Source organism: Microtus pennsylvanicus, chromosome 2, assembly GCF_037038515.1.
Source record: "Microtus pennsylvanicus isolate mMicPen1 chromosome 2, mMicPen1.hap1, whole genome shotgun sequence".
NCBI lineage: Eukaryota > Metazoa > Chordata > Mammalia > Rodentia > Cricetidae > Microtus > Microtus pennsylvanicus.
The window spans coordinates 149,837,140-149,859,932 of NC_134580.1; the positions used below are offsets into that span (position 1 = coordinate 149,837,140).

The 22,793-nt window shown below is 48.3% G+C and overlaps 1 protein-coding gene across 3 annotated transcripts in view; it reads left to right on the plus strand.

Moving 5' to 3' along the window:
* Window positions 1-22,793, plus strand: part of Phactr3 (phosphatase and actin regulator 3) — a 207,782-nt gene that overhangs the window by 60,825 nt on the left and 124,164 nt on the right. The window contains exon 1 of one of the 3 annotated variants that reach the window (XM_075963275.1): window positions 16,411-16,730. The exons of the other annotated variants lie outside the window; for them this stretch is intronic. The gene's annotated coding sequence lies outside the window, so the exon portion shown is untranslated. Of the gene's footprint in view, window positions 1-16,410; window positions 16,731-22,793 lie in introns of those variants that run through there. 3 annotated transcript variants of the gene reach the window in all.

The window sequence follows — 22,793 nt, forward strand, 5'->3', positions numbered from 1 at the left end:
AATTAAGGCAGTCCATGCCGCATGGATTGTTGTGCCAAGGTTTACACAAAGGCTGCGGGTTCAAATGGCCCAGGCTTTTAGAGGAGAAATATGAAAAGCTGGCCCCTGTCTTTTGTGGGGTGTGCTGTTCATTCCTGTGGGAGTAGGGACTGCGTTTTTTTAAAAGCCAAATATGTAGATTTTTTTTTCTTCTCAAAGTCAGAATCCCTGCTTTAATACAGTACCACACTCAATGCAAACCAACCAACCAGATGCTAAGTCTGTGTCAGAAGAGCGAATTAAAACACAGCATCCGTGAGTACGCCGTGGCCATCGGGCTGAGAGGGCCCTGCTTCTGTGGTGGAAAGGGGGCACACATCTCCTGGACCTGGGAATGCTCTGGCCTCAGAATGTCTTTTGGGCCTTTGCCCTGGAGAAAGTCACCTCCAGGAGCAGCAGGAGGCATCCAGGATGCTCACTGCAGCTTTGTCTGCACAACAAAGCATAAAATGACAAGGGTAACAAGGGACACCTTGTCCTGCGAGAGAGCTAGCGGCTACGGAGGGGTCACACCATGAGCTCCTGGGTCTTGCTTGAGTGGGGACTGGGGGCAGGTGGGAGCTAGTGTGGGTTTGGAGTGGGTGTGGGTGGGGTGGGAGTTGAGGAGACAGGGGCTTGCTGCTAGGACATAGACCCCCATTCTAATGTACTCCTGCCTTCCCTCCCTCCCGGCTCTTCCTTCTTCCCCCTCCCCCTCCCTTTGTTTTACTTTCTTTCCAGATAGGTGCTTGCTCATTTTATTGTTTCATTTCTTTGACTACAAAGAGAACTCATCATAAAGCTCCAATGACGAAGTGTTTATCTTTGATAATTCTGTAGCAGTATATATGTTTATTTTCTGTGTGTGTGCCTTGAAATTGTTTCAAAGAAATGAGCCCATTTGGACTGCATTTCTTAGCCCCACACTGTGAAGCTCGTATTGAATTTTGAGCTATCTCCTGTGTTATTGGCCTCCCAGTGTCTATTAGTTAATGTGAAATTTAAAAAGGGAATATTAAAATTAAAAGACTATATCCTTTTGTCATTATAAACTGACCAGAAAAGAAAACCTTTTGAAAGGAAGTTTGACTGTATTTAGCAAAGTCACACATGCGGGTCACCTTTGAGCTACCAATGCCGCACGCAGGACTCTTGTCCCAGAGCGTCTTGGCAAGCCACAACAGTACATGTGTTAGGCGACTCACAGTGCCATTTTCCACTCTTCCAAGAGGTTAGAAATGGCCCGCACATTCTTAACCAGTGGATGCTTGGTCAAACAGCAGCATGAGCAAGCAGTGGTGTGTTTCGTGTCTAGAGAGAATGAGGTGTTATGGGTCAGGGTGGGTATTTGCTTCCCTCTGTCTGTCTGCCATCCTGTCTGTCTTTCTACCGATTTATCATCTATCATGCATTTGTAATCTGTTTTTATCTGTTAGTCTATAAATCCATCTGTTCACTTAATTGACCATCTAGATACCTACATCTATTCACCCAGCCATCTACATAAAGAGAAAGCTGTGATCTCCTTTAGTTTTTGCATGAAAACCACCACCATTTTAGGGAGTGCGTTCTGAATGGACTCGTTCCTGCAGACACACACACACACACACACACACACACACACACACAGAGTGAGAGAGAGAGAAATCAATATATCATCACTATCACCTCTTCATCCACCCCACTATCTGTAATATATATTCACATATATTATCTATATTTATAATATATATATATGTACTTCACATATAGTTGATGACTAAAAATCTTCTTTATAGACACTTTTAAATTAATAGATGCATAAAGGTATAGGTAGGACCACTTTCTCTGACCCTGAAGAAATCTCAGGTCCAGGGAATCATGATCAATGAATGTCGATGTCAGTCTGTGACAAACTGAGGGACTTTGCAGTGGGTAGGACAGCATACCCACCTTTACCTGATCTCGATTTTCATCGTCCAAATGTAGATCAGCCTGTTGCTACCTCCTAACAGGCAACTGGCAACACACGTCACTCCGTAGAGATTCTTGCGGGAAAATTCTAATATAGACTTGGTGTGTTACCTTTCACTGCTGCCATTTGGGAGACGGTGGGCCGGAAGAAGGTGCTGTCCAGATGGGCGCCTCTCAGATGAGATATGAAGTACTAGACTCCTAGCGGTGTCCAAGAGTCTTACTGAAGTCAGTCTACCTCAGCCCAGACAGCCACTTTACTATATAGCCATAGACTGCGCTCTGAGCCATGCGGCATGTGTGTGTGAGCGTGTGCGCTTTCACCAGATACCATGCTTTAGAGCTCATCCGTACCCGAGTGTGTGTTCTTTTTCCTTGATGGACAGAAAGTTACTGTGTGATTAATTTGCTTGTTCTCTTGTTGAGAGACATTTGTTTCCAGTTTGTAGCCAATGTTTTTTTTTTTTTAAAAAAAGTTTGGATTATGTGAATTCTTGTGTAACGTCTTTTTGTAGATAGATGTTTTTATTTCTTGGGTAACCTGCAAAAGTGAACTTGTCCGGATGTAAGGTAGGCATAAGGTTAGCATCCTAAAGATCTCATGCGCAGTTTCTCACAGGTTGCCTTCCCTCTGCTTCATGGCCTTTCTAGAAGTGGGGACTGAAGGCTGTTTTTATTTTGACGTTCAGGTGTGTGTGAAATGATACCTCACTTCGACTTTCTAAAAATTATTTTCATATCTAGGTTTATAGAGATGTAATCATATACCATAAAATGGATACATTTGAAGTATGCATTTTAATGGTTTTTAATGTCTTCATGGAAGTAGAGAGCTGTTACCCTAATCCATAGCTCCCTAGGAATTTGTCAAGTTGTATGTCATTGACTTCCGGCATACAGTTCACAGTTCTGTTGTGGTTCCTGCTGCTTCTGTAACTTGGTAGTTTTAGCCCCTTGTGCTCCCTGACTGTAGTTCTTTGAGTCCCCCTCCTCGGTAAGTTAAATATCCTCAAAGTTCAGAGAGTAAAAAGTGCTGGAGATGAGATGCCACGAATTACATGTCGTACTCCTGAACTCACAGAGGCGTGATATCACACACGAATTACATGTCATACTCCTGAACTCACAGAGGCGTGATATCACACACGAATTACATGTCGTACTCCTGAACTCACAGAGGCGTGATATCACACACAAATTACATGTCATACTCCTGAACTCACAGAGGCGTGATATCACACACGAATTACGTGTCGTACTCCTGAACTCACAGAGGCGTGATATCACACACGAATTACATGTCCTGAACTCACAGAGGCGTGATATCACACACGAATTACATGTCCTGAACTCACAGAGGCGTGATATCACACACGAATTACATGTCGTACTCCTGAACTCACAGAGGCGTGATATCACACACGAATTACGTGTCGTACTCCTGAACTCACAGAGGCGTGATATCACACACGAATTACATGTCGTACTCCTGAACTCACAGAGGCGTGATATCACACACGAATTACATGTCGTACTCCTGAACTCACAGAGGCGTGATATCACACATGAATTACGTGTCGTACTCCTGAACTCACAGAGGCGTGATATCACACACGAATTACATGTCCTGAACTCACAGAGGCGTGATATTCCACACGAATTACGTGTCGTACTCCTGAACTCACAGAGGCGTGATATCACACACGAATTACGTGTCGTACTCCTGAACTCACAGAGGTGTGATATCACACACGAATTACATGTCATACCCCTGAACTCACAGAGGCGTGATATTCCACACGAATTACATGTCCTGAACTCACAGAGGCGTGATATTCCACACGAATTACGTGTTGTACTCCTGAACTCACAGAGGCGTGATATTCCACACGAATTACGTGTCCTGAACTCACAGAGGCGTGATATTCCACACGAATTACGTGTCCTGAACTCACAGAGGCATGATATTCCACACTAATTACGTGTCCTGAACTCACAGAGGCGTGATATTCCACACGAATTACATATACTCCTGAACTCACAGAGGCGTGATATTCCACACGAATTACATGTACTCCTGAACTCACAGAGGCATGATATTCCACACGAATTACATGTACTCCTGAACTCACAGAGGCGTGATATTCCACACGAATTACGTGTCATACTCCTGAACTCACTCACAGAGACGTGATATTCCACACGAATTACACATCGTACTCCTGAACTCACAGAGGCGTGATATTCCACACGATTCCTCCAACATTCCATCATAGGGGAGGGAGGAGCCCCCAGCACAGGATTTAGATACTGAATTATGCAAATATAATTATTTTACTATTATTATTATTATTGATTTCTTTCCTCCTCCTCCTCCTTCTGAGAGAGGGGCTTTTCTACATGATGCTGGCTCTGCTGGAACTAGCTCTGTAAACCAGGCTGGCCTCACACTCATAGAGATCCCCCCACCTCTGCCTCCTGAGTGCTGGGCATAAAGGCATGAACTACACACCAGCTGTCATTGATGTGTTGTTTTGTTCCTTTTTGGTCAGAAGCCAGGGTTTAAATATGATTTCAATTTTTTAAATATGTGGTCTTTTTTCCTTTAAAATGTTATTAAAATATAACTGTTTCATTTTTCCTTCCTCTCCTTCCTCCCAGCCCTTCCACACTCTCCTCAAATACATGGCCTTTCCCCCTAATTATTATTGTGACATATATATGATTTCAATCTCTTTACGTTTCTTGAGCTTAGCTCTAGATCTTAGCTTGTATGTTCTCCTGACTGTGGTCCATGTTCCATGTGCATTTGAAAAGAATGTGTTGTCTGCTGTTGCTGGGTAAAGCGCCCCATTGTGTCCATCCTATGGGATAATCGTCTGTTGCTCAGTCATTTCCTCATTTCCTTCTGTTTTCTTTGTGCTCTTCTGCCTGCTTTTCTATTCATATCCAAAAGTGGGCAGCTGAAGTCTCCGGCTATTATTTTTGAGCTGCTCGCTTCCTTTCCATTCTATCAATTTGGTACTTTTTTTTTTAGCTTAAGGATTTTTTTATTTACTCTTTTTTTTTTTTACCGTGTGCTAGGGATGGGGGAAATTTGCCACAGCATTCAGTTGGAGGTAAGAGGAAAACCTGTGAGAGTCACTTCTGTCCTTCTATCATAGCGGCTCCAGAATTCAAACTCAGGGCATCAGGTGGAGGCAGTGTCTACGCAGTGAGCATCTGGGGCCTTGGAGGCAGTGTCTATGCAGTGAGCATCTGGGGCCTTGGAGGCAGTGTCTATGCAGTGAGCATCTGGGGCCTTGGAGGCAGTGTCTACGCAGTGAGCATCTGACCACCAGGTTTTACTTTCTCTACTTAGGGGTTCTAATTTTTTCTAAAGGTTTTAGATTTATTTTCATCTTATGTATGAATATTTTGCTCGCATGTATGTCTGTGTACTGAGTGCATTCTGATGAACACAGTAGTCAGAGAAGGTGTCAGCTCTGCTGTGACTGGAGTTACAGATGGTTGTGAGCCACCGTGTAGGTGCTGGGAATCAAACCTGGGTCCTGTGCAAAAGCAACAAGTGCCCTTAACTGCTGAGCCATTTCTCCAGCCCTGAAGCTGGTACTGAATGTGTGTGTGTGTGTGTGTGTGTGTGTGTGTGTGTGTGTGTGTGTGTGTGCTTTTACTATTCATTGTTGATGTATTGAACCTTTATCATCATAAACCCATTCTTGTATCTCTAATAACTTTGTTTTAAAATAAGTGTCTGGTATGGCCCCTCTAGCTTTTGAATGGTTTCTGTCTGCCCAGTGTATCTCTTACCGTCTGTTACTTTTCTCCTCTGGTGCCATTTAATCTGTATCTTGTAGACAGCAGGTAGCTGGATCTGACCCTTTAGTGGTCTCCTGCGTTGACTGGATGGTCTAAGCCATTCACTTTTAATTGTCATTATACTTGCTAGTAAATCTGCGGTACCATTCACCGTCTGTTTCCACAGTGCATGCTTACTTGTTCTCTATTCTTCCTTGGATGCTTTTGCACTGGGTTGTTTGTTTGTTTTGTTTTGAGGCAGGGTCTCACTGTGTAGCCCTGGCTGGCCTGAAAACCTCTCTGTAAACCAGGCTGGTCTTCTGTGCGTAGAGATCCGCCTCCCTCTGCCTCCTAAGTGTTGGGATTAAAGGTGTGCACTGGTATGCCTGACACATTGACCATCTTTTAGTGTGACATTTCATGTGTTTAATGACTGTTATTTTCTCAGTTCTTGTTCTGGGGATAAACCCATATACCTGAGTTATCAGAATAATGTGCAGAAATCACGCTGACTGAAGTCGAAGCCGGTATGGACCTCGCTTCTGTAGAGAACTGGTCCTTTCCCCTTCCGCGCTGTTAGATGGGCCACACCTGAAATGCTCTGAGTGGGACGGTACAGCGTCACAGCCATCGCTTGGCCAGAGTCCATCTCAGGAAGCTGGGGGAATGAGGGAGGGAAGGCTTGTTCTAGGAGGTTTTGTTTCATCTGCCTTCTTAGCTGCTCTTTCCAGTTCTCTTCAATTGTTCTTTTAGATTCTTGACCCTTGACACCACTCCCTTCCTCCGCATGGCTTTTCCACACTCACGCCTCTGACTGGTGTTGCTGAGCATTTGGATCCATAGCACAAATGCAGCTGCATGCAGGTGGGGACATTTATGCTGTCTGGTTAAGCCAGTCAGGAGATTAGGGGAAACACTCCCTCGGATGACTTTTATAGGTACAGACTTTCCTTGATGGAGCTCCTGGAACTTGCTTTTAGGCTAAAACATGCTGTCTTAGCTAGGTTTCTACTGCTGTACCATGGGAGGAAAGGGTGGTATGGGAAGCCCTTCTGTCTATGTGTTGCTTTTATTGGTTAATGAATAAAGCTGTTTCTTCCAGTGGCTCAGCAAAATACAGCAAGGTAGGAATTCCAAGCAGTAGAGGAGGAAAGAAGGCGGAGTCAGGGAGAAGCCATGAAGCTGCCACAGGAGCCAGATGCCAGATGAAACCTTACCAGTAGGCCACAACCATGTGACAATACACAAATAAATAGAAATGGGTTAATTTAAGATATAAGAGCTAGTTAGTGATGTGCCTAAGTGATTGGCCAAGCAGTGCTTTAATTAATACCATTTTTGTGCGGTTACTTTGGGTCTGGGTGGAAGGAACAAATGAGCAGCCTCTGCCTATAAAAGGGTTTGTTTCATCTTACAATTCTCGGGGCACGCTCCCTCGTTGAGGGAGGTCAGGGCGAAACCTCCAGGCAGGAACAGAAGCAGAGTCTTAGCGGACTGCTGCTTACTGACTTACTTCACACGACTTACACAGCCGACTTCTTAGAGTGTCCGGGACTCCCTGCCCGGGGGTTGCATGGTCTACAGGGAGCTGGACTCTCCCAAATCAGTCATCAGTTAAATGCACTACATGCTTGACCATAGGCCGATCTGGTGGGAACATTTTCTCAGTTGAGGCTTCTTTTACCAAAACGACTCTAGATTGTGTTAGGTTGACATAAAACTAGCCAGAACAAATGTTCCTAGCTTTTCTTGCTATGAAACTCTTTTAAGAATATCTTATGTTGTATTCTACTGAAAATGCCTACAAATTCACATTATTATTATTATTAACAGGATCTCATTGTGTAGCCCCCCCTGGCCTACTGCTTGCCATGTAGACCAGGCTGGCCCCAAACTTAGAGATCCACCTACCTCTAACTCCCAAAATCAAAGGCATGTGCCACTGTATCAGACTCACAGACCCTTTGGGAAGGTTTTTCTGACTTTATGGTTCCTAGCTGACAGTCTCTCTCCATTCCAGCATTTAAAGTGGTGTTCCATTGCAAGTTTCCTCAGAAGAGACACCGCCCTTTCTCTTGTTGGGCTATCTTCCCTTTTGCTATTGTTCAGATTTTTCTCCTTGTTTTGTCTCTTACTATTTTGATCTCAAAGTGTCTCGGTGTGAGTCTCCTATTTGGAGGTTGCTCAGCTTCTTAGACATGTGTTTAAGTTATTTAAAACATTTGGGGGGGAGGGGGAGGGGTTTTCAGTTATTATTTCCTTTAGATTTTTCCCCTATTCTTTTTCACTCCCGTCATCCTGGGACTCTCACTCTGCGTTTGTGGGTCTGCTGCATGGCACACACCTTGACTTCTCTTCATCCCTTCCCTTTGGGCCTCTCTCTCTGGTGGTCACAGAAAAACCAACTATGTGGCAAGGGGACACATCTGTTTTCCCAGATATGACTGGCCTCTGTCAGTGAAGCTTTCTCTTCCGTTCAGTCCCATGCACCACGCTGCTCTCCCCTAGACTTTACTCTGGATTCTTGTAGACAATCCCTGTCTTGTCAAAATGCTTGATTGGATTGGACATAATGGCTGCTGTGAAGATTTTGCTGAGTCCGATAACTGAGTTAGCTCTTTCATAGGAAGTTTTCAGTCTTGTGTTGGTGACAATTTCCCATCTTGCCTACGTCCTGAAACCTGGGCGTTTTAGACAATATATTATAGCAGCTGCAGACACAGGTTTCTCTTGCTGCAGGCTTGTCACCATTTACTTCTTGGCTGTTTTAGGATTCATTCCTCCTCCCAACCCCCACAGTTGGAGATGTTGTCACTGGGGTGTGCACTGTCACCCAAGACGATGGGGGGTTATCCAAAGGTGGGTTATGGGGTCTCTCTTGAGGGCCCCACTCTGTCTCCTCCCCCAGCCTCTCTGGGAAGCTGTCTTTACTGACATCATATCAAGCTGCCAGCGTCCACCAGTTGCCTGGGGAATGCTGTACTTGTTGACAGCGTCCTGGAGCACCCAGCCCTCTGTGGTGCATTCTCTTCAATCTAAGCCCCTTTGCAGGCTGACTTTGAGTCCAGTCCTTGAGGTTTGGCCATGAGGGCTCTCATAGCTGCCTCTGCCTTTGGTTCTCCATTAAACCAGCCGGCCCACAGCGGGGCTTCTTGCTGCTATGCAGCTATCGGTACCTTACACCCGTCCCACCTTTACTGTTTATTTTCCCTCCTCTTTCCCTCTGTCTGGTTTACCACTCAGGTAATCTCGTCGGGTTTTCATTCATATTGCATTTTTCATGGTACCATTTCCATTCAGGTGTGTCTTATCCTTCCTATATCACTTTTTCTTGGTTATTTATATTGTCAACCTCTCACACACCATTTTTAAAATTGTCATTATTTTAAAGTCCCTGCCTAGTTGTTTCAATAGCAAGGCAGTTGTGCGGTGTTTGTGTCTGTGTGTGCGTGTGCACCCGCATGCATGCATGCATGCATGCATGGTTTCTTCCTCTTTTGACTATAGATCAGATTTTCTTGCTCCTCCAGGGATCCTGTTTCGTCCTGCTTGCCCAACATGTTGTATCAGATGACAGTGTCTATGCCCTTGCTTTCCAGCCATCAGAGCTGGAGTGCTCTGCCAATGTTGTCAAAGCTGAGCTGGGCCTGCAGTGCTCTCTGCCTTTTGAAGCACCCCAAGGGAACAGTCGGTCTTTCTCTTGTCTTCCCTCAGGTCCTCAGAGATCACTCTGAGCTCAGTGTAAGCACTTTATCAACCTCGCACTGTCTGATGCAGGTTGCATCCTGGCTAGCTGATGTGGGGTCTCAACAAGATGCTCCAATTCTTGTGTCCTATTGAGAGGAGCTCTTCTCTAAGCTTCTTGGCTTTATCTGCAGAAAATAGAAGTGATTCTTCTCAGGGCTTTCTCAGGTCTATTCCATGTCCCAGACTTCAGAACCTGAGCTTGGAGTTACCGGCATTTCTTTTGGGTTTCATCCTTGGTCCCCCTACTTTTAGAGGACACCTGTGTCCTACTTGGGGAGACTCCCATCTCGCTCTAGGATCTTTCTACCTGGGGAGGCGCCCATCTCGCTCTAGGATCCTCCTGTTTTCTTGTGTTTCTCTTTGAAGACTGGGCGGTTGTACATTGGACCAGAGCTTCCCCATACTCTAATTTGTCCCCTGCCATCAGTATTTCACAAAAATGTTAGAAGTCTTCTCCTTCCTACGATCAGTCAGGGACAGGAAAGTCAGCTGGATAACATCCTCTCCACTTCACACTCCGCACCGCGTTCCACGCAGATGCTGGTCATATGTTTCGGTGGTGTGAATGAGAAATGTCCCCAGGAGCTCATTCATTGGAACACTCGGTCCCTGGTAGGCAGTGCTGCTTGGAGAGGTTGTAGCCTCTCTAGGAGCTATGGCCTTGCTAGGGAATTGTGTCACTGGAGTGAGCTTTGAAGGTTTAGAACCTCGTTCCACTTCTTGGTCTCTCATTTTGCCAGCTTCCTGCTCTGGCCACCTGCTGCCATACCTTCCCCGACATTACAGACTTTCCTGAAAAAGCTGAGCCCAAATAAACTTTCATCTCCTGAGTTGTTTTTCGTCAGAGGATTTTACCACAACAGAAAAGGAAGTAGATGTGTTTAAATCCCGAGTGTCCACAGTGAGGATAGCTTGCTCCTGGAGAGTCCGAGGTGACTTGTCTCACATAACAAGGCTAAGGTTATCAACACAGGACGGCTCTGCAGTAGCTACTGCCTCGGCCCCTGACAAGTAGGAAGACATTAAATCAGGAGATCACTGGGGAAGGCTCTCCTGGCCCTACACCTGTCCTGTGTTTTCCCAGATCTGATGAGCAGGTGGCGAGTGGGACGTTGCACTAGGCTGCATCCCCTAAGTCTTCAGACCCAGAGGGAAGGGCAAATGGTGAAGGTATTTGGCCACATCCTCTGAGACAGGTGTGAAAGTTGGCCCCCTAGGGCTTCTGTAGGGCTACCTGAGAGGTTGAATTCTACCTCCCACATGCCTGTGGCTTCTGCGACTATGATGTCAGGTTGGCCATGTAGTGACAGACGTGCCTCTCAGTGGGAGGGGTGGGTCCAGGAAGTTGACTCAGATGGAAATTTGCTCTGCGTGCATGGATGGTTCCAGCAGGTAGATGGAGGCCTCTCTTGTCCTCTGTGTGATTCCCTTGGAAAGGACTCTCAGAGTTGCTGAGGGGACAATTTAGAGACATCACCCTGGTATTTGAGAAACTTGGCATGCCCACTTGCACCCTCCCTCCTCCCTCCCTCCTCCCTTCCTCCTCCCTCCCTTTCTCTTCCTTCCCTCCCTCCTTTCCTTTCTTCCTCCTTCCCCCCTTTGTCCCTCCCTCCCTCCCTCCCTCTCTCCCTCCCTTCCTCCCTCCCTCCCTCCCTCCCTCCCTCCCTCCCTCCCTCCCTCCCTCCCTCCCTCCGTCCCTTCGTCTTTCCGCCCGTCCTTCATTCCTTTTTTCACTCATCCAATCATTTTCTCATCCCAGCATCTACTGAGTGCCAGGTTTCACACAGGACAGTGGCTTGTGGCGGTGACTAATAAAACCCATCCCGCCCTCAGAGTGCTGCAGTCTGGAGGGAAGGACAGACCCGAGCCAGCCACGCCATCAGAATATAACAGGGCGCAGCAAGACTAGGCCTGGTTTAGAGTAGAGGTGCCTAATGGTTTTCTGTGTACACTGTCACCTTCACCCTGAGACTCCGCGGGGAAGGGCATTCTTCAGACAAGGGGGAAAGGGTTGGCAGAAGAGGAAGAGTGTTTCTTACTTAGCAGCAGTGTGTGCCTCCCTTGTTAAGGGTTGGCTCAGGTCATGACCCAGCAGAAGGATCTCTAGCTGTGGAGAGAAAGAGATTTTGTCCTAACAAGGAAGGGGGTAAGTGTGGTATCTGTGGCCAGCAGGGTTTGGTCTACATCTCTGAGGCATTCCTCTTTTGGAGAGGAATTGGGGTGTGGGCTTAGAGGCTAGGGGGGATCTCTATAGTCACCCAGGCAGAAAGAGTAGGAAGGCAACCAAGGCTGGGGATGGGAATAGGTAGGTAGAGAGACCTGAAGTAGGCTGGGGCCAAATTCCTGTGATTTGACACTAATGTATGTGTGTGTGTGCATCACACACACACACACACACACACACACACACACACACACACACACACATTGTAGTATATTTGGCAGAGAGAGAAAGAAAGAGAGGTACATTTGTGTACATTACTTTCTAGGCATCCATGATGAATGACCTCCAATTTAGCTGCTTGATGTGAGAGATGTTTGCTCTCCCGTAGCTCTGGAGGTGAGAATTCTGTAGTCAAGATGTGAGCAGGGCCACACAGAATCTGAAGGTTTTAGGGAGGGTCCTTCAGCTTCTCTCTGGTGGCATCTGCTGTTCTGCAGCCTGTGTCTGTGGCATCTGCTGTTCTGCAGCCTGTGTCTGCAGCATTCCAGGCACTCCCTGTGTATCCCATGTATTCCTCATGTGTCCTCTGTGCCCCTCCCTTCTGTGAGGGCAGAGTCTCTGGGTTAGGTAGCAGCGGAAGCAGAGACTGCCTATTTGTTTCCCAGCTTCCCAGACCCAAATAATCACACAGAAACTGTATTAATTACAACACTATTTTGCCAAGAACTCAGATATATTTCTAGCTAGCTCTTATATCTTAAATTAACCCTTATTATTTTGTATTTTACCAAGAGGCTCATAGTTTGTTACCTCTTGCTTCTTGGACAGCTACATGGCAGCTGCCTCCTTTGGCAGCTACATGGCTTCTCTTTGACTCTGCCTACTCTATATCTCTTCCAGCCTGAGGCCCCCAGAGCTCATCACTTCACAGAGTCCATTGGATAGCAGCTAAGCCCACATTCCAGGAGCTGGTGAAGGAAGTTAGTGTTCAGACCATACTAGGATGGCTCTAGAGTCTCCACTGCAGCTGCCAGTGGCTTTGGAGGTCAGAGCCCAGCATAAGGACCCTCAACTGCTGGACCAAACACACATGTCAGTGCATGTGTGATAGAACCGCCTCTACTGAGACCCTGGGGTGTGGGCTCCTCATCTCAGAGATCACACAGACGCTTTGGTTTGTCCAGTTCAGTGCTTCCCACCGGGGCTAAGACCACGGGCTGCTTGCCGATCACTGTGGTGGGGTCAGGACAGCCATTCGTGCAGACCCTTTACCATTCACCGTGAGCACCATGCCCCTTCCTCAGAGCCAGCAGATACCCCCATCACTAGCTGGCTCCTGCTAAACCTCTGTGGAAGCCCCATCCTATTCATCCCAGGGGAAATTGTCCTTCAGTTTCCATGAGGTTAGAATGCAGGGCTCTCCAGGCCCCTCCCCCACCTCTCACCAACAATCTGCTCCTCTCCTCGTACAGTGTGCTTACTTTGCACCTGGCTTGCTGGTTTTTGTCTTATTTTGTAATCAAGCGAAAGCATCTATTTCAAGTAGTCTAAATTGAAGTTTCATTTCCCAAATTGCAGGCAAGGCACAAGCAGTCTCCCAGGGAAACACCCACTTTAGAAAATTTACTTAGCTGTGCCCCTGGCGAGGGGGCCTTTTTCAGAGCTTTGAAACGTTCGCTGTGATTACCAACATCGCGGGGACTCCTCCGTGTCCATAGCATTCATGGTATTTGCGATGGATTATATTTTTCTTTGGATATATTCTGAGACATAAATTTGAACAGTGCTTCTTAAAATATAGAGAATTGCCACCCTAAAGGGCTGTGCTGGCCTAGGATGCTCCCCTTTCACACCAAGGTGCTTGATTTCAGTGTACCCCATAAGACCTGGGGAAGGGTGCAGAACCAGCTGGGCTGAGTCAAGGCAATGACAATATTTGTGCCTCTCTCCAGGCAAGTGCAATGAGTTTGTTTTGGTGCACAATACTTACATCATAAGCTTTGTGCTTGGGCATAGAAACAAGAGAAAGTAGATGGTGGGACTAGAGCGTGGTGGTCACAGTCAAGCGCTCATTAGGATGCTGCCCGTGGACTCCAGGTTGAACCAGGTGGAAATGCCCTGTGGGAGACCTAAAGGAGGGACTGGGCGAAAGGGGTCGGTGTGAAGGAGGAGCGCAGGATTGTCATGTTCTCATGAGGAGGTAGCCCAATGGGTGGTGACTGGATTGTGTTGGTATTGAGTATGGGGGGGGGTCTGTGATACCGAGGGGAGGATTTTAGCTCCTCAGGGGCACTAGGAATTGTGAAAAGGCAGTTGAGACAGTCATGGCATCAGTGGTCTCAGGGACACTAAGGTTGCAGTTAATGTGGGCAGGCAAGCTGTGAGGTCCCGGATATAGCATGCTTCTCATCAGGCGTGTAGAAGCTCCCGGGCCCAGAACCCCAAAGGCAGTTTGAGTGATCTTGAAAATCCATAGAGAACCTGGACCCAGAGACTGGATACAGAGGAAGAGGGGCCATGGGTCAGTATCTGCTGGACACCCCTGACTTTGGGGTAGACAAAGCTGGCTCCTTCTCACCTGGGCTTTGGATGGTTCGGTACTCTACACCATTTTCCATGGCTCCTTCCTCAGCCTCACAGAAGCAGCCAGAGTTTGACACAAACCTGCCCGATGTGAAGATGCCCTAAGACATCTCATGCCCTGTCATCAGCTTGGGGCCTGGGTCATGGCATCTCATCTTAGCCTGTGCCCACATGTGCCCTGAGTCTACGCATTCCCAGCCAAACTGTGAGGCCCCTGATCTGCTGCACAGAGATATAGGGTTAGGTGTAGTGTTCCAGGGGATCAGTGAAGGGAGTAGAATGGGGAGAGAAGTGGGGTGCGGTGGTGGGGCTCAGAATGGGGAGGATAGTGGGGTACAGGGGTGAGGTAGTGGGGCGCAGGACTGATTGTGGCAGCTACACTGGAGATACAGAGACAGTAAGAAAGCTAAAGACAGATTCAGAGGTACAGCGAGAGATAAGGAAGGACAAACAGACCAAGAAATACACAGACTGAGAGACAGAAACAGAGGTGGGAAAGGAAGAGAGAGATAGTTGGTAGTGCCCCGCACACCAAGCAGATCAGGAGCCGGGGTGATAGACAGGAAGCATGCATCAAAGGTTGGCTGATGGTCCAGAAGACTGGGAATCTGGGGGTCCCTCTCTGTCACCCACTTTCCACTTGAGCTATTCTGCATGCACTGTGGCTCCTCACCTTGTGTCTTCTTAAATAATTTCTTGTTATTGCTACACAGAAGCTCAACATTACCCTCAAATGACCTTCCAGTGGCTTCCTGTGACCAGCCTGGAACCCCCCACCCTCCAACTTGAGGCCCAGTGCTGAAATACCCCAGGCAGTACTAATGGGCCTGGATGGTGGGGTGTAGATCATCTACCTCACCCCAGCTTCCTCACCAATAAAGAAATATCTGCCTGCCCACAGATCAGACCCCTGGACTCCTGCTGCCCCGACCATGACCCTGGATCTACTAATGACTCATTCCAAACCTTTGCCTTCTGTATCTCTGGGCCAGCTCAGTGCCCGAGGCTGGCTTCTTCCGAGGCAGGATGGGGCTCAAAGGTGTCATTAACCAGGCAAGGACTCTAAAGGACATGAGGAGCATCTTTCAGGATCATCAGTGGCTGCAGAATTAGATTATCCAGAATCCTTACAGGGAAGTGGCTCTTGGCAAACAGGCAATAGACATGCAGTTCTCCCCAGGAACTTTTGTGTGTGGGGGGCTGGCTCCGTGTCTGGGCTCACTCTTGAGTTACTTTATCTCTGCTGCCCCCATCTTCTCTGCCTCCCCCAGTTCATGGCCCTGAGCCTTTGCTATCTGTTAAACCCTTTTGATTACCTTATTTCAGCCCCGAGGAGGGGCTCCTGTTATCGGGGTGACTCTGGGAAGTGAGGAGCAGCACACCCCTGATGTGCTGGGAAGCCTGGGTCATCTGTCCCTCTTACACTCAGGGAAGGACCTGGGCCGCACTGATGTTACAGGACCCAGTGACAGAGTTTGGCTAGCTTGCTTCTGGCCCAGGTTGCCTATTTGTGGTAAAGAAAATGTGGTACCATTTCCACCCACGGCAACCTTTCTTCCAAGTGGGGATTCTCAACCCAGGGGTTTCCTGCCTTCAGGGTACGTGGACAGTTTGCCAAGCACTTTGGCCATGATAACTGAAGTGGAACAGGAGCTCCCAAGAGCATCCAGTGGGTAGAGGTTGGACACATGGTTGAAGCCCTGTGATATAAAGCCCCACCCCACAGAAGCCTTTGGCATGAATGCCATCAAGACTGAGGATGGACATTCTCTCCCTAGGCCCCCCTGAGACTGACCTTCTGGTCCTGAGCCCAAGCCAGAAGTTCAGCCTGGGAGTGAGTATGGGATGTCAGGTGAGCCTTGGACAGTGGCCTGCTGCTCACTCTGTGGCCTGGCTGGGATCAGCGTTTTTGTCCATGGGTTGGGTGTCAGAATCCCCTGGTGAACCGCGGACCCACAGACTGAAGTCCATACATGGTGAGGGCATCGGGACTGCAGGCTGGAGTGTGGGGAAGTCACAGAAGCCCCATGAAACTCTGTCTTTGTTACTGTCCAAGTCTGAGAGCAGTTGCTGCAAGAATGAGTGTGTATATTCCTGAGGGTTTGGAGCAAAGCGGAGGCTGGGAGGGGCCAGGCCCTTGGTCCCCTGAGCTGTTTTCTGGCCCTGGGCTGCCCTCCTCACCCCAGCCTTGCTCCGCTCACGCATGTCTGTATTTAAGAAAGTTTACAGATAATAATGGGCTTCAGCCCCCGAAGGCAGACGGAAGCTTCCTGGCAATTGCAGCGTTGTGAGGTGCTGGGCTAGAGGGTTTTCTCGGAGTCTGAATGAGCCAGTGAACAAGCCTGGGGCTCCTTGCCAGCCTCTGCCGCCCAGGGCACTCGGGAACATCCAGGAACTGCAGGAAAGCTGAGTTGCTGGGGAAAATGGAGACTTCCATCCAGAGACACCCCTTGACCTTGGCCATGAGGCAAGTTGAATCCCCCTCCCCGCTAGGGTGGGCATCTATTTAGGGGAGACCTTTGACCGGCGAAGGCTGAGCAAATCATTGCTGCAGCCTTGAGGGGGAACGACTTTTTCTCTGGAATCAAAGGGTTATGTGGGATTTGAGTCTGGCATCTGGGGGGGTGCTGATCCTCCCATAGGCAGGTCCTGTTTACGTGTCCCTGTGGGTCAGACCAGGGCCAGCTCTGAGCTTGTGTCCTAGAGCCCAGAAAGAGCCCACTGGCCGTTGTTTCCATGGAATGTCATTGTAACCTATTACTTCTATGCTGGACATACAAGCTCTACCTGCATGCCTTTTCATCACGAGCTGCGGGATAATTTCCGGGAAACAATAGATTGCTTCCTTGGGTCTGCCTGTGTCCTGTTCTCAAACCATGTTTTCTGAAAAATTGGCATACAGCACAACCTCCCGGATGGCTGTTTCGGCAGTCGTGTATAGCTGGAAATGAGCCTCCCCATCAGGGGTTATTGTCCCCTGGGGTCGCTGTCTCTGCCCCAGCGTTCCAGCTTGGGGATATAGGCAGGTTACTGTCTGATTCTGCAGTGAAAGCATTCAGTCATTCAGAAGTAAGGTTAGAGCCCGCAAAGGAGTGGGGAAACCGAGTCAGGGAGGTACGTGATTTTAAGTTCATGGTTTCCTAAGGCGCCTGCCTTGTTTCAGGCTGCAGGGATATTTTGACCCAGTGGGAACTGGGCATTCTGGAATCCAAGGACTTCAGGAGAAGAGTAAAGTCTGCATGCTGGCAGATTTACCTCATCCCCCGCCCCCCAACCAAAAGCTTCTTTCTCCTTAGTGGGCCCAGGAAGAAGGTCAGCTCACACACTTGGCGTGTGTGCAGCGCGGTTGGTTCTTGTGTTCTGCTTTGTGGATGAGGTACGGAACGGTGAAATGCGCACTCATTTTAAAAACACAATCTCTAGGAATAATAAATTATGTATCTAAAAAAAACCCATCATGGTTGAAATTCATTCAGAAATAATCAAAGCTGGATTGTCTGGGTAGAGAGAGGATCCAGGGAAAGCTGTTTGGAAGCTGCCGTGCAGTCGTCACCTAGGTGTGACTCCTAGGTGTGACTCTTGCAGAAGTAAACATTCCCAGAATTATCTGTGAATTCACTGCTATCCAACTTCACAACTTGTACCAGTGAAGCTAAACAAGAGAAAAAGGAAGCCCCCCTGGAAAGATGCCTGCTCTTTACATACACTGTGGTCCTTCTCTGAATCACATCTTAAGTAAGTAGCTCATGTAATTGCAGTTTTTTGTACAGGCAATATACATTTACACACACACATATCCATATATGCATTTTTCTTGTGGAAAATGGTTTATATTGATTCCTTGACTGCTAAGGAGTGACAGCCCCCGTCCTTGTCATATACCTTCAACCTGGAGTCTGTTGTTACATAATGCAATCACCTTGCTTGTGGAGTGATGGCTCATATCATGTATGTTCAGAGTGTTCTACTTGTAAACATCTAACACATTATTGGGGTAGCCTGCCTCCCCTGAAGTCACACACTGTGAACCTGTGGAGCTGCCAGCAGGAAGGACCCAGCCTGAGCACCCAGTCAGAACCAGTTTCTCTTGGATCCCAAGGTTGATGCTCTAGAGCCCTGGAGCTTTTGGTGCTGAGCCTGGTAGTCTATTTTTAGCTCCTTTCTTTCATGCATCTTGACATCATTTGACATGCCACAGCTGAGCCTCTTCTGTGCACGCAGTTCCTGCCCTCTGTGATCTGGGTTTTGTGGAACAAAAATAGTCCTCGGCTAAGCACATTTATTTATTGTATATTAGATTTATCATCTGGGGGATTTATAATATAAATTACTTTTAAAAGATACAAAATGATGCTGGGAAGACAGCTTAGTTGTACAAGCATGAGACCTTGAGTTTGTCCCTAGAATACATGTCCAAAAGCTGGATGTGGACTTTGTAATCCCAGCACTGTTGAAACAGAGGCAGGTGGATCCCTAGGACTCCCTAGCCAGCCAGCAGAGCCCAAGTGATGAGTTCAGATCCGTGAGAGAGTCCAAGAGAAAGACTGTCCAAGAATGGCACCCAAGGTTGGCCTCCAGCTCTCCACACCAAAGCACACACATGTAAACACATATAAAGACACAAAGTAAAGCTCATCTTTTTATTTTATTTCTGTTTATCTCCTGCCCACGACCACCAAGCATAAAGACTCTTAATCCGGCCACTGGACCAGGGGACGGGGAGCCATGGTCCTGAGCTTGGAGCACCAGCATCATACAAAGCTCACCTGTGGGGCTTTTGAGTCTTAAGACCAGTGAGTGGAAAGAAGAATAGATTTTCGAGCAGTCCTGGATGATAGTTCTGGGGATGTGCTCTGTGCCCCAGATCTAGGCCACCTAGGATGACCTCCGAAATTTAGAGAGTACAGAGCCTACTTCAGAAATAGATGGAGGAGCAGGAGACATTAGTTGCATTCTGTTCATGAGGTTGAAGGTGAACTTGAGTGGAAAAGAATGAAATGTGTTAATCATATGTGATAATCGGGGATGGGCACGGGATGATGACCAGGAGAATCCCTTAAATTATCAGATGTGATCCTTCTGTTTGGGGAGAGTGAGGTCCGGCTGTCCAGCAAGGGGTGTGAGCCAGGCACTTGGCTCTGAGGTCCACACAGGTGCAGAAGGACATGTTGCTGGTGGGCACACAGTGCAGGGTGGTGTCACCATTTGCTGGAGCTGTGGGCTTCACATGGCTCGAGATACTTCTCTGCCCATTGAGACATCTGATAAGTATTCAAGATAGACCTTAGAGGCTTGGGAGAGCATCTCCGTGGCAGAGCTCTTACCAGCGTGTATGAGGCCCTGGGCTGCCTCTCTATCAAGTACAAAAACAAAAGGAAAATGGGACCTAGAATGTCATTGTGTAAACCGATGGAAAATGCCTGTCCCCACTAAGCTGCTCTGGGAACATCTGTGTGTATATGCGTACGAGCACATGCGTGCCGCATCCCCCTCTGCGTCCAGGGCTCTCCTTTCCTTTCCTCACTTTGGCTTTTCTCCATCTTCTTTCTTCACGTGTGCATAGTCTCCTGGTCCTCCCCACTTCCTTCCTCCCCATCTCTGCACACTGGGCTTCCCTACCACCCGCCCCCTCCTGGCCACCTGACAGCAATCTGGACCATAAGGATTTTGTCTGGGGATGGGTCAAGGGCAGGTTGTTCCTCCAGGGTCTTCCGTGCTGTTGCCTGGCTTGTGGGAGGGAAGCTCCAATCACTAGCGTGTGATTCACGCTACTGGCCAGCACAGTGGAGGAGGAGCCAAGGCAGAAACCACAGGCCCGTGCAGTGGGAAACACTTGCTTCATGCCAGTGTGTGTCCACCCTCAGTTGCTTTTTCACACCCAAATCTACACAGGCACCTTTAAGCTGGAGAGACACAACGAGATGTCAAAGCCCTGGAGTCTAACAGGTCTACATGGAGACATCCATCTACAGTGCCTTTTCCTGCTTTTATATTCAAAGCTTTCATAAGACATTTTGATAACTGGACTGGTGGCCCGGGTCTCTACAGGAACACCACAGTGTTCCATTCTAGGATTTGAGCCTTCAATGCAGACCTTATCAGCTGGGTACATTTATCACCAAGGAAGAAGATATAAATAAGTATATATTTTTTTTGCCTAAAGCCCTCATTTTATGCTATTTCTATTTAAAATATTTTTGTTACTTCTTTGAGAATCTGTACATTGTATTTTGATCATATTCCTTCCCCTCCAACTCCCCCCAGATCCACATCCCTCCTTCTTCTGATTCTCTAAACCAATCAGGTTTAGTCGGCGCTGTCCATATGCTCTTGGCTGTGTGGCCATCCAGCGGAGAATGGAGTCAGTGTGGCCCATGTCCTCCCGAACCCGACAGCAAGCTCCTCAGTCAGCAGAGTGTGAGAACCTGAGCCAGAGGAGGTGACTGTGGGTAAACTCTAAGGACTCAGGTTTGCAAAGCTCATGACCCCCATCCTGCCTTAGGGTTAGGGCAGGAACCAGGCCGCTCAGGGTCGCCACGCACCTATCAATGTACACAGGGTGATGTGAGCAGAGCGAGCACATTTGCTGACACCCGACCTTGCCTGTTTTGCGGGGATTGGCAGCAACAGCACCCATTAACCGCCTGCTAGCAGTGAGCATTGTGGCAGATGAAAGGGGAAATAGGGCAGGGGAAGGGACTTGTCACTGTGTGGGTGGCAGACTACTGAGCACTGACTACAGTGGGGGGGGACACAATGAGGAGGTGACATCTGAGCAAGGACCTGATGGGGTTAGGAAATGAGCAGAGTAGATTTCTAGCTAGACAGAAGCCTCGTGAGCCGGGGACACCCCAGTGCAAAGGCCCCACGTAGGAACCTGCTTGAAACAAGGAGCCCAAGGCAGCTGAAATTGCATGTGGTCCCTGCAGAGACAGACAGCAGCGGCAGATCACTCTGACTTTGTGATGGGAGACACCAGAGGTTTGAAACTCAGAGTAGTATGTAGCACTGGTTTAAGAGAGCCCATGGACCCCCAGGGTGAGGATAGATCAGTGAGACGGGGCTGGCCAGGCTGGAGGCCACGGCTGTGATCCCAGCAGATGTCTAGAAGATGGAGGTGACAGGCCTGGCTGGAAGAGTGAGCGGAGAAGGAAGGCTGTGCTGCTGTCTCAGGGGACACCGCTTCATCCTCAGCCTTGGAAGAATGGGGGAGGGAAGGGAGGCTATGGTAAAGCCGTTGGGGGACATGGAAGTACAGTTGTGACCGTGACAACTTTGCGACGCCTGTTAGACTTCCTTGTGGAGATCTGTGTGGCCAAGCTGCGAGAATGGCCAGGCTGAAGGGACCCTGCAGGGCCACAGTTGTACATACGCTGAGCCTGCAGCAATACTCTTGCTCAGATTCAGTTATTTGTCCGCTGCCTGCATCCAATTTTCTGAATACTTTCTTTTAATCAAAGTCCTTTTAAAAAAGGAATTCTTTTTAAAAAGGAACCTCTTGTTGGAAGAGGAAAGTCAATAGCACTGTGTCAGATGAAAGGCAGACGCTGAACGACACAGTGAAAAGCCATGTGTGGGGGCTGGGAGGACGCTCAGTGGGTACAGTCCTTGCTGCACAACTTGAGGGCCTGTGTCTGTGACCCCTGCACCCACGTAAAAGCCAAGCATGGTGGCCTACACTGTAATCCCAGCACTGGGGAGAGGACAGGCAGGGACCCCAGCAACTGGCGGACCAGCCAGCCTTGCTAATCAGTGAGCTGCAGGTTCACCAAGGGATCCTGTCTCGAAGATGGGAGTGGACCGCGATAAGAAGAAATATAACCACTGCCTCCCCAGTCAGGGCCTGTGTGCATGCATATCTACAGCTGCACACTCATGCAACACACACACACACACGCACGCACATACACACACACTCATGCAACACACACACACACTCATGCAACACACATACATGCAACACACACACGCAGCTGCACACTCATGTAACACATACACACACACGCACACACTCATGCAACACACACACACATGCACACACATACACACACACTCATGCAACACACACTCATGCAACACACACACTCATGCAACACACACACGCAACACACACACGCAACTCACACACGCAGCTGCGCACTCATGTAACACATACACACACACGCACACACGCAGACACGCCAAAGCGGTAAACAAAACAACACATGGAGTTCACTTTAGACATGACCTCTCTCCAAGGGTGTCAGACCAGAGGACCCTTTGAACTTTGTAAATATGGCAGCAGTAGATGTCAGGATGTCTCAGGCAACAGGGTGCCAGATTAAATCAAGGTAGGCTCCCTTGGTGGTCTTAGCACTTTAGAAGAAACTGAAGAGACCCTGATGTCTATTGCCGCATTCGGGTCCACAGATTTCCCGAGTTGCTCTGAGATCTCCTCTGTGCCTGACCCCTGAGGAGGCTCTGAGCAGAGCATTTGATCTCTGGAGAGTGCAGCACAAGGAAGCCTGGGATCTGCCGTGACCCTCTGTTA